Consider the following 12,479-nt stretch of genomic DNA (forward strand, 5'->3'; position numbering starts at 1 on the left):
TTACTTTTATTCCAAACATTTTTTGTGCCTTCTCACCTTTTCCTTATAGTTGTGTTGGAAGTTTATTAGTTTTTGCAAAGTCCAACTTTTGGCTTTGTTGATCTTCTTTTTTTTTAAAGTAATCTCTACATGCATTGTGGGGCTCAAACTCACAACTCCAAGATCAAGAGTCGCATGCTCTACCGACTCAGCCAGCCAGGTGCCCCATATTTTATCTTTTAGTAATTTTGTTGATTTATTATTTTCTAACTCCAAACTCTTTTCAATATTTTGCTAATTTGGGCATGTGGCTCATTAATTTTTAGCTTTTCTTCTTTTTTTAAATATAATGTAAGCTGGGGCGCCTGGGTGGCTCAGTCGGTTGGGCGTCCGACTTCGGCTCAGGTCACGATCTCGCGGTCTGCGGGTTCGAGCCCCGTGTCGGGCTCTGGGCTAATGGCTCGGAGCCTGGAGCCTGCTTCCGATTCTGTGTCTCCCTCTCTCTCTGCCCCTCCCCCGTTCATGCTCTGTCTCTCTCTGTCTCAAAAATAAAAATAAAACGTTAAAAAAATTAAAAAAAAATAAATATAATGTAAGCTGTTATTTTTCAAAGTACCATTTCTGCTATATTCCACAATACATCTCAGTTTTGAGCCTTTTAAGTATCTATTCTGATTTCACCTTTGACAACTGAGTTCTTTGGTAGTGTGTTTGACAAACTGGCTTTTTTTTTTCCTTTATATTTCGTTAATGACACCTAGTTAATTTGCATTGTCTAAAGTGAATGAGCCCATAACATAAACCAATATTTCAAAATTTTTGAGATATTATTTATGGTCAGTTATGCAGTGAATTTTGCATTGTGCGTGAGAAAAATGCTTATTTTCCAGTTTGGGGGTGGAGGTTCAGTTAACTGTGTTGTACATTCTTTTCCATCTTAATTTTTTTCTCTCGACCCAAGTGAAAGAAGTGTGTTGAAACCTCCCATCCGATGATGGCATTACCAGTTTCATCCTATAGTTCTATTAAATTTCACCTGCTATATTAGTAGATGCATATAAATTTATAATTATCATTCTGGGTGAACTGAGACTTTTATGATCACATAATGACCTTCTCTATCCCTGTAATGTTTTTTATCTTAATCTATTTTTTTCTGATAATGTCTTCTTTAGTTTAGAATTTAAACGGTCATCTTTTTCTTCATTTATAAACTTCACATGTCATTAGGTTATAGGTATTTTTTTTTTCCAAGCAATCTGGCAATCTCTTTCAACTGCCATGTCAAATTTATTTACATTAATTTTCAGTATATGTGCTGTCGAAGCGAGCACTACATTCGTTTTCATTATGGATATTTTAAAATTGCTTTACTCTTTTTTTAGGATTTCTAGATTCCCTGCTTCTTCTATATTTCTTGTTTGTTAAATCAGTTAAGTGAGTTATTTTTGAAAATTAAACACCTTATTTCTATTATTTTCATAATTACTTCTCAAATATTGCCATGCATAATAAAATAATCCCATTCTCAGGGGATTAGAACAATTTAATAATTTAACTCAAATTACTTCATTGCAGCTTTTATTCTATTTTGTCAAAATTTTAATTCTCTTTTTTAAAACCCCATAAACTTGCAACACGTTTTATAGAGACAATACCTCTTTGTATTTATTCACATATTGACTTCTCTTTTGCTTCCCATTACTTCTTTGATCTCAGACCATCCTTTTGGAGTAATCTTTCTTTCTCTTCAACTATCACTTTCCTTTCTTTTTCAGCATAGATCTGTTTGAGGTTTAAAAAATTTCTCATTTTTTAAAATCTGAAAATGCTTTCATTTCACCTACGGTAACTTAAAACATTTATTGATGTATAAGTCATATGTAGTTAGGCATATAAATTTTATATATACAGCTAAATAAATTTTGCACATATAAATATATCCATTAAAATTTTGCATGTACACATGCACACGCACACATGTACATGCACAAACACACACACACACACACACACACATTTAACCACCCTCCAAATCAAGATATAGAATATTTCCAACCACCTGGCAGGCTCATTCTTCTTGTTTCCATTTAGTATACTCCAAAAGTACTGTTTTGACATTTATTATTGTAGATTAGTTTTAAAACTTCACATTAAGATAATTTTATAATGTATACTCTTTTTTTTTTAGTATGGCTTATTTTATTCAAAATTTTGTCTATGTGATTCATTCCTATCATTCCATGTAGCTGTAACTCATCCCTTTTCACTGTTGTACAGAATTGCATTATATGCAACTGTCATACTTTATTCATTCTATTGTTGATTGATATTTGATTTGTTTGAACTTCTTTGGCTATTATGAATTAAGTTGCTGAAAACTTTTTCTATATATCTTTAGGGACCATAAGCCCTTATTTCTTTTGTGTATATATTTAGGAATGGAATTGCTGGGTAATAGATATAATAGGAATGGAGTTCTTAGTTAATATATTTAAATATATATAAATATTTTATATATATGTTTACTTTTAGTAGGTATTGCCACAGAGTATACTAAAATTATTATACTAACTCATATCATAGAAGCAGTAATAAGAGTTTAAGTTGAGGGCGCCTGGGTGGCTCAGTTGGTTGAGTGTCTGACTTGGGCTCAGGTCATGGTCTCGCAGTTCGTGAGTTCGAGCCCCGCGTTGGGCTCTGTGCTAACAAACAGCTCGGAACCTGGAGCCTGCTTCGGATTCTGTGTCTCCCTCTTTCTCTCTCCCCCTCCCCTGCTCACGCTCTGTCTCTGTCTCTCAAAAATAAAAAAATTAAAAATAAATAAATAAGTTTAAGTCACCTTCTTACGCTTGCCAACACTTGGCACTGTTTATCTTTTTAATATGCCGTTCTGATATGGATGTGGTGGGATTTCGGTGTAGTTTTAATTTGCATTCTCCTAGTAACAAAAGATTGATGAACATCTTTTGTATTCTTAACAGCCGTTTGGAAATTCTTTTGTGAACTGCCTGCTCACATGTTTTGCTCACTTTTAATTTTTTTCTTATTAATTTATAAGTTTTTTTTTAATATATCACCTTTGTTCTTAAAAAGCAATTTTGCTGAGTACACAATTCTCACTTGAAATTTCTTCATGTTTTTATCCTTGATGGTTCATGGTCTCTAGGTGCTGGCTTCTTTTTAATTTACTTTGGTAGGCAAACACTGTGTTCTGTTTTGTGAATTGCGAGCTTCCATGATATTTATCTTACACATTGTTCTTTTCCATCCTTTTTAGTTCCTCATTCAAACGATCCAGTTAGACACATACAGACTTCCTTCTACGCTTCCTATGTCTTAACCTCTTTTTGTGTCTTCCATCTCTGAGACTCACTTGTCTGCATTCTTCTTGATTCATAAGCTTTTTTCACCCCTAGTCCACTGATCTCAACTCATCTATATCTGTTTTCTATTTAATCTGTCAAATGAGCTTTTAATCTGATATTTTTTTATTTTTTTATTTCTATAATTCCTTCTGGAGCACTTTTCCAACATGCCTGGTAATTTTGGTCTTGCTCAATAATTCAAAACAAGTAGAAAGAATTCTAATACTCCCATACCTGAAGACTTTAAAGGTCTAAATTGGCTGTTTCTGCTGACTTCAAGGTGATTTTTTTCCCCACGTGTGTATGCTGATCTTTCATTGTAAATTCATGCTGTCGATTTTACTCCAGGGTAACCTGGGAATTAAGAGAATTTAACTGACAGTTAAACTTGCTGTAAGACATATGGAGAAGCTTGCTGCGATTATAGAACATGTTCTTTTACAAAATCTGAAACTCACTAACGTATCATGTAACTTTTTTTTTTTTGGCCTGTTTACTAAGTGCCAGATGCATTATCTAAAGTTTCTCCTGAGAGGATTTGCATTTGCTGTTAGTAAGATTCAGGGGGCACTATACATTCTAACTTCTTTAGAAAACACATTCTCAAAATGTACAAGGTATGTTTCCCTCTCTCTCTCTCTCTCTCCCTCTCTCTCTCTCTCTCTCTCTCTCTCAGTTTAATATTATCTAGACCCTGCCAAGTCCCGTGGTTCCATCAGTCCGGTCTTCAGCCTCCCTACCGCTGCCATGCCGGTCTAAGCCTCATCCTGGCCACAGAGATGAACCGGGCACCTGCAGGCAGGTTAACACTGCTCTTCTCTCGGCCCCTCACTGACCACTCCAGTTTCCTTTCACTTTGAGGGGTTTGGGGAACCTCTTGGAGATTTCTTTTACCTCTTGTGAGCTCAGCAATTACTCTTTATGCAGAATTCTTTCTGCTGCCAGAAAACAGAAGTCATCCTTTTCCCAGACAGATTATAAAGAGGCCATTTTCACAGTGATCTACAGTTTCGAATGGTGCTCTGTGGAACCCTCAGCGCCACCTTGGTGGGGACCGTGGTAGTTGATGGGGAAGGAGATGAATATGAATGAGGTGGGAACAGAGAGACAAGAGTCCAGGCCCTTTAGCCCTGGCTTTATGTAGCATTTTTCAATGTGGCCTGCAAATGGGATTTTCATGAAAGAAGGGTTCCAAATCTTTAACATTTATCCAAATCAAATGAATGATTTCATTATTCCCAGTTAAGTTTATCCATTCCACACAGCCCTAAAAGATTTGGGGATGATTTAATGTCCTTTAGGAAGTACAGGTTTTTAATGTCAAAATAGTGTAAACACACAGAAGCAAAAGAAGAAAAATCTAGCATAGGAAGAAAGAAGTCACTGCCTCAGGAGAGAAGATCATACTTTAAGGGAAGATTGGACAGAGAATTGATCAGAGTGGGTAGATTTTAAGAGACAATAGTAACAATAATCACATTAAACATGTCACAAACCATGATCTTTCTCTGTTTAACTTTGATTCATAGGAAACTCTTCATGCCATCAGATTCATTTACTCGTGATATTACAAATATATATTGAGAATTGCAGTTTGTTCAAACATAGTCTTCTTGGAGATCTGCCTCCAGGTAAATTGTTTTGCCTGATTTTCATTCAATCCATTTTTATGAGTCTGTACTAAGTCAAAACACATACTGGAAAAACAATTATATTAAAGTCAAGATTTGTATCAAAATATCACCACGTCTCTGAGAGTGCTAAGCTTGCTGTAAGACATGTGGAGAAGCTGGCTGCAATCACAGAACAAGTGCTTTTGAAGGATCCTGAAACTTACTAACATATAAGTCTTCTTCCATTTTTTGTCTTTTTTTTTTCCGGTGTGTTTAGGAAAACCGTGTGTTTACTACGTGCCAGATGCATTATCTAAAGTTTCTCATCCAGTTGTATTTAACACTTACAACTATTAAATTGTATACACTTCATTTAAAAAGAAAACTGGGTGAAAGAAGTTCAACAACTCGATTAACGTCCTGTAGATTGTAAGTGGTGGAACTAAGTTTGAAACTGATGTCTGGTTCCAAAGTTCCTGTGTGTGTGTGTGTACATATATGTATATGTGTATATATATGTATAAAATTTACGTGTACATATGTGTGTGAGGGTGTACATATAAGTCCATACTGCTTATTCTGGAAAAACCATTCTCAAAATGTAGAGGATGCAGGTTTCTCTCTCGCTTTTCCTTAGTTAAATAGTGTTTCTTTGGTCATCGTCACCCATGAATGTGGTTGTCATGATTCAAATTTCACAGTTAAATAGCATTCTTTTGCATCTTATTTTATAAGATTTCTGCTACTGTAATAGTTTTTTGTTCATAGAAATCTTGTGAGATTAGTTAATATTGCTCTTTATTTTTATTTTTTTTTTTTTAACATTTATTTATTTTTGAGACAGAGAGAGACAGAGCATGAACAGGGAAGGGTCAGAGAGAGGGAGACACAGAATCTGAAACAGGCTCCAGGCTCTGAGCTGTCAGCACAGAGCCTGACGCGGGGCTTGAACTCACGGACCGCGAGATCATGACCTGAGCCGAAGTTGGACGCTCAACCGACTGAGCCACCCAGGCGCCCTGATATTGCTCTTTAAATAAAGAAAACAGAAAAAAATGGTTTGTGTGAAGTCACAACAGAGACCTGACTGAAGTCGAATCACATTAATATCCTTGGGGAACTTCAGAGCCATCTTCTTACTGTAAGTTTCTTACGTTAAAATGTCAAGGAAAACCCACTCTTGAAATTATTTATGTTAGATAAGCCTATCCTTTTAGATAGAAGAGCGGGATTTCTGATCCTTTTTTGGTGCTATCTTTAACAGCTCCAAAAACCTTCTTAAGCGCATATCATAAATACTTGCCCTTTCTTAGGACTGTCAAATATATTTTATTAACTGACTCCAGGAGCATGTGGATAAACTCTGCATAATGGCCAAAGAAGCACAGTAAATTGTTTTGAAAAGTAGAATGAAACCTTGCTGTTTTTGCATAGCATCTTTTCTTTGTCCTGTATTTCATAGTTTTCTGATCTGTATATTAAATGAGAGAAAGGCATTGTAATTTTGGTGAGGTCAACACTAGGATACATAACTATGCCTTTTTAGTTCCTATGGTTCATATTGATAGTTTTAGGTGCGTAAGGGAAGTGACAAAGAGTTCTCTGGTTATGTCATAAAACTAAAACTGCCTCTATTTATGAATTAACTACTTAAATACTTAAAGTAACTTTAAATTAAAAAAAAAAAACCTAATGGTCCTGTATTTTATAAACAAGTAAGAAGAATACAAGAAGAAAGCAAGGTGAGTGAAGACGTTATTTGACCAAGAGACGGAAAACCAATGCCTTGGTTAAACCACTTAAGCCATTTGGCACTTCTTATCTTTTCGGAACAATGAGGAGACTGTACCCCAATAATCAGATCTTTTATGCTGATGCCTACAGCTGGCGAACCATTTATACAGATGTTATAGGTAAAAACCCAGCAGCAGCAGACTGCTCTACTTGAAGTCAGAGTGTGTGTGTGACGTATGTGTGTGGAGAGTGTGTGTGAGTGTGCCATATGTGTGTATGCGTGCACACGGATACACATGCACAGTGTGTGTGTGTGTGTGTGTGTGTGTGTGTGTGTGTGTCTGCGCCTGAGCCCTGGTCTGAGCCCTTTCCTGCAGAGAAACTGCCACAGCATTCCTTCTACTTGCAGGACTTTAATTTGAAAATCATTATTTAGAGAATTTCTAAAATCCAGCTCTGTTATTTTATGAATTCTTCTTGGTTGGTTAAAGAAGACTCATGTACTTGTCTACAGTTAACATAAATCTCGAGTTGCCGAAAATATTTTGCTTAGAAACTAGCCATTGTGATTCCTCGAGTATAATGTGAGGCAGTTTTTGATATTCATGTATGCGATATATTCAACTATAAATCAGAGAATACATTAAAGAATTTTACATTTTCCTATGGGAAGAACTTTAAAATCATAGCTGAAAGGCCAGGAAAATAGGAGTGGCTTTAGGAGTATAAATGAGGCTCACCGTAATTATCACAATCAATTACACAGTTCACGTAACTAAGGAAAAGCATGTGGGGAAAGAATACATCTTACGTGGGGGGGGAAAGGAGAAAAGAAGAATGCATTTCCCCAGAAGAGAGAAGGGAATAATAATGAGTAGTTTGGGAAAGTTATTTGTTATAGAATCAAGGCTAATATGCCAAGAAAGTGGAACCACAAAGATTATGCTCTCTGGTGTCAGGCAAGCTGGCTTCGCAGCACACTGTGAAAGGGTGCTGTGGTGAACATCTGCTTTCAACAAAAAAAAGACAAACGTCATGGTACCAACAGTTCCAGGCATCTTACCAAGAAGTCTCTTTGCTCAAGCTAATTTATGTGAGATGCGCATTTCCAGTTTCTGCCGGAATTCGAGGCAGTTTGTTGGTTTGGTCAGTGAGCCGATGGCATTGGCAGATCAGATGTAATCAAACGGGTTGCTGACCTCCCTGCGTGCACGGGAAGGCCGGCTCCTCTGAAGGCCTCCAGGGAAGCTCCTGGGTACACTGCAGAACGACACCCAACAGAGAGAAGGGCTGCAAGACCGAGCACAAAACCTGCAGGCCTGGGCTTTAGAGATGGTTTAGATATTTTAAAAACACACTCAAGGCTTTTTCAGTCTATTCAGCTTGCATTATGCAAGGAGGCAATTAGAAACCTGGTAGCCAATTTCAAACTGTACTTCCTCTACTCCTAGAAGAAGCTCTTCTCACACAAAGCCGCATTCTCAGACATCCTCGACAGTCATTCAGTTGGCAGTAAGGGCCACATTCAGACGCTACGGAAACGCATTTAGAAAACTACGTGAGAGAAATTGTGCCATTTTGCAAGGTTAACACGGTACTGAGACATGAGTATCAGATAAAATCTTTAGCACACTTAAGGCTTTTGTTGCTAATGCACCTGTCTCAATTCTGCTGCCGAATAACACATGCTCAGACGGTCCGCTAAAAAGACTGCAATGACGATATTAGTAATCAGTCAGCACAACTATCAGGATGCTCTTAGACACTGAATAGCAATGCAATCAACTTGCAACTAAGTCTACAGAACTATCTACAGATAGTTGATCTAGAACTGACAGTAAGAAGTCAAACCCATCACAAATGAGAATCCCCAAATTCAAAAATGCTGTATTAATATTACCAACAGGTCCTGGAAGGTAAGAATATAGATGAAAGAACATTTTTCTAAGCGGCTCTGGAGCAGTGACCTGACACGGAGACAGGGGATTAACTGCATTTCGTGCAGCATCGCTGAGTACAGTTTGTGAAATGCAAAGAAACAGTAGCAGAGGAACCACCAGGATGCATGATAGTAAGAAACAGAATTTCCAAGTGACTCACGATAGAGAAAACTAAGTAAGTTAACAGGCTAATTGTTTTTTACTTATAAAATTTGCCATTTGTTTGAATCAACAGAGATATTTTACTCATTATTCTAGATAGTCCAAGATACCTGTGGAACTTATAGTTGATGCCCTCCTGCTTTCTGGAGCCCATATAAAAACCCTTACCCCTAGCTGCTCCTGGGGCTATGCTCTGTAGGATACTCCCACCTGCCAGCAGAATATGTTTTTCTCTCTTTAATCTATCTATTGCCAGTTCCCCCACCCACCCCAAGTCAGACCTAGATTGGTGGAGAAGTTTTTCCTTCTCCCAACTGCCGCTGCTAGGCACGAACACGTGGCTCACACTGCCAAGATCGACATCACAGGACACCGGACAAAGCTGTTGCCTTTGAAAGCAGGTGTAGCCGCAGCGACTACTTGCCCCTCACGGGCTGGCCGCCTGTGCCTAGCTCCTGCCCTTTCATGTCCTCAACTGCTGCTTGAAAGGCAGTGGGTCTGTCTGGTGGGTGGAGCCCCCACCGTGCAGGGTGACCGCTGGATGCCAACCCCCCCGCCGCCAGGGCAAGGTTTGGGCATTTTGTTTCAATATTAGTAACTGGACCCTCTCTCAAAAGGTTCTGGATACCTCTTAAAGAAAGAGAGTTTTTTGTTTTTAGGTTTTTTTTTTTTTTAACCTTAAAAGAATAAAACAACTCTCTGAAAACACCGTATAGGCTTTGAAATCTGCCAGGCTTCTTTACCTGGATTCTAGGGAAGAGCAATTTTTTTTTTTTTTTTTTTTTTTTTTTTGTCTTTTGGCCGAACATTTAGGAATGCTCATTTCCGATCGTAGACCGGACACAATTTGAGGCATTAAATCTGCGACGTGGCATTTAGCCCTACACATAATTCATGTGTTAAATACCTTACCTATTAAGTGCAAAGTTTACACGTCACGACAAGATTGCTCTAACTGCCAAATTAGAAGCTCAGGGTGCTATGCTCAAACAATTTTGCCTTAAACATCATTACCAGTAATAATCTGTGGGATCGGAGTCTGGCTGGATGTTTGGCTGGTGATGTGCGAGGTGGAAAGGAATACAGCTGACCGCTCATCAGCTCAATGAGCTAAGCATGGCTAAGCAGCAGAGACTTGCTTTTATGAGCTTGTCCAGTATAGGTCTATATAATTTTTATTTAGCCATTTATGAGTCAGGAGACGCAAGGCTGTCTAATTAAAAATGCCCTTCTGTACAGGTTCTTTTCAGACCCAAACCACACTTTCATACAAAGGAATGCATAAATATACATGATAATTGACTCTAATGACAGGAAAAGAATGTGATGAAACATTTCCTGATAAAATCTGGTCTCAGGCATGCAAAGGGGATGAGGACTCCTCTTCAGTCACTGTGATTTACAACATAAAGGGAGAAATTCTAAAGGGTGAGGTAATTTTCCTCTAAATGCAGAATATATGTATGAAGAAAAGCAGAGGGCCTTTGTGTTATCTGGACAAGGAAAAATTATAAATGTTCCCTAGATGGAAAAGGGAAATCCCATTTGACAAGCCAGCCTTCCTTCATGGCCTTTTTAGTTTCTAGGTACCCAGTCAATGTTTCAATTCCTCTTACAAGTTCGCCGTGCTCCTGATTACAGAGCAGTTAGGCTTTGTAAGCAACGTGAAAAGGACATTGTTTCTGGGCTTTCTTCCATTGTTGTTTTAGAGCATGCCTCTAGACACACGTCCCCTATTCTATTATGAATCTGGCATTCTTCAGAGATATGGAATGCAATTATAATGACCAAAGATCTTAGTGTTTGAAAATGAATCTTTAAAACTAGACACAGTTGTTAGAACACAATGGCAAGGCCTTCAGTAAACATTCCATGCATCTTGGAGGTAGTGGAATTTACAGAGACCTCCTTGCACACATGCTATATATTAATAAAGCCCAATGTGACAGTTAGCAGAAAGATAGTTTATCTGATTTCTTATCTTATAGGCATTCACTGTTGAGCTTCTCACAGAAATAGCTTTAGTTCTCTTAGGAATAGAAATTGAGAAAACACACAAACAAATAAAACTCTAAAGCAATAAACAAATATTTCATCTGATTCAAAAGAAAGGATTTTCGCAATCAAAAGAATCGTCAACAGAGTAGCTTGCTACCTGCATGAATAGCGAGCACCTGACAGATTTAGTGTTTACAATGCACATTATATAAGAAAAACAGGCAAAATCACATGTTTTACACATGGATGTGCTTCCTTTGTAACAATGGAAGTGGTTTTAGTAAAGGATATGGAAATACTCTTAGCTGATTTAAAGGATATGTTTTCAAAGAGTCCGAATTATTTACTGAAACAGAGTTCTTAAACTAAGTGTTGGGACTAGTGGCTCACAACTGCACCAAAATAATGGATAATCTTTTACAAATATCCATGCAAGTTAAATATTTATTCTGTTACAAATTTAAGAACCAGATAGTTATGAGTTTTTACTTTTTATTTTTTAAAAAAGTGTACTTATTTATTTTGAAAGAGAGAGCACAAGTTGGGGAGGGGCAGAGAGTGAAGGAGAGAGACCATCCCAAGAAGGCTCCATACCATCAGCCCAGAGCCCACTGTGGGGTCTGAACCCACAAACCTGTGAGATCATGACCTGAGGCAAAACCAAGAGTCTGACACTCAACCGAATGAGCCACCCAGGTGCCTCCGATAGGACTTTTTAAATAATGGCCATCTACAGCCTCAGAGACTCTGTCTTACACTTTAACCTGCTTTTCTCACCTTTTTCATCTTAAAGGACTCTGACAACTGAACCCTCGGCTTTCTGGTTGACACAGCAGGCTCCTGGAACGTGGCAAACAGGGTCCACTGAGCTCGGAACACTAGCACAATGGTCAATCTGTTGCCTCGCAGAATTACAGTGGGAAGCTAGAGGTAGAGAATGTCTGTTACCTCCCTTCCTCCTCCCTGTCTCTCCTACTCCACCGCCCTCTCTTTAGATTTCCACTGGTCCTCACTTTTTTCCCCTTGACTTGAGGAAAGCCTTACGAGTCAGAAAAACCTTTGTGTGACAGCATACCTCAGTCCTCGTGGAGGACAGCTTGCATCTAAATAAGATTTTAGGGAGGGGGGGAACCTTTTAAAGAAGGTTTCGCTAAAGGAATCTTTCTTGGCATCTTTTGACTCCCTAGCCCGTCACAACACGTTTCTTTCCTCGTTTTCATTCATTTACTGAATTGGGCTTCCTCTGTCACCGTTTGGGGGCTCCTCTGCCCACATGTTATACGTTGGCATCCCTAGTGTTCTTTCACTTCCTACTGCCTGCTCTTCTCCTTCCAACACTCTCCCTAGTGACCCCATCCATGTTCATGGTTCCAGACACCCACCTGCCCTCCAGCCAACACCTTTCTCCTGAGCTTCACATTAATATCCAACTCCTTTCTGGAAATCTTCATGCCATGAACTGAATGTTTATGTCTCTTTAAAATTCAGATGTTGAAATCTTAATCCACAGGGTGATGCTATTAGAAGGTGGGGCCTTTGAGAGGCTAAACCCTCATGAATGGAATTAGTTCCTTTATAAAGGAGGCCCTACAGAGATCCCTCTTTTGTGCTATGGGAGGTCAGGGTGAAAAGACATGGTCTATGAACCAGGAAATGGGCTCTTACCAGACACTGAATCTGTCAAC

General features: G+C 38.4%; 1 long non-coding RNA gene across 3 annotated transcripts in view; it reads right to left on the reverse strand.

Moving 5' to 3' along the window:
• The window catches only part of LOC122217411, a 78,000-nt gene extending 66,247 nt beyond the window's left edge, over window positions 1–11,753 (reverse strand). Inside the window, exons 1-3 of one of the 3 annotated variants that reach the window (XR_006201471.1) lie at window positions 11,572–11,753; window positions 3,582–3,701; window positions 1,638–1,764 (exon numbers count right to left, since the gene is read on the reverse strand). This is a non-coding gene — a long non-coding RNA (uncharacterized LOC122217411). The remainder of the gene's footprint in view (window positions 1–1,637; window positions 1,765–3,581; window positions 3,702–11,571) is intronic. The other 2 variants (XR_006201473.1, XR_006201472.1) reach the window with 2 other exon arrangements.
• Between the last annotated feature and the right edge of the window lie 726 nt (window positions 11,754–12,479).

The sequence above is a fragment of the Panthera leo genome, chromosome B1 (assembly GCF_018350215.1).
Source record: "Panthera leo isolate Ple1 chromosome B1, P.leo_Ple1_pat1.1, whole genome shotgun sequence".
Classification (NCBI taxonomy): Eukaryota; Metazoa; Chordata; class Mammalia; order Carnivora; family Felidae; genus Panthera; species Panthera leo.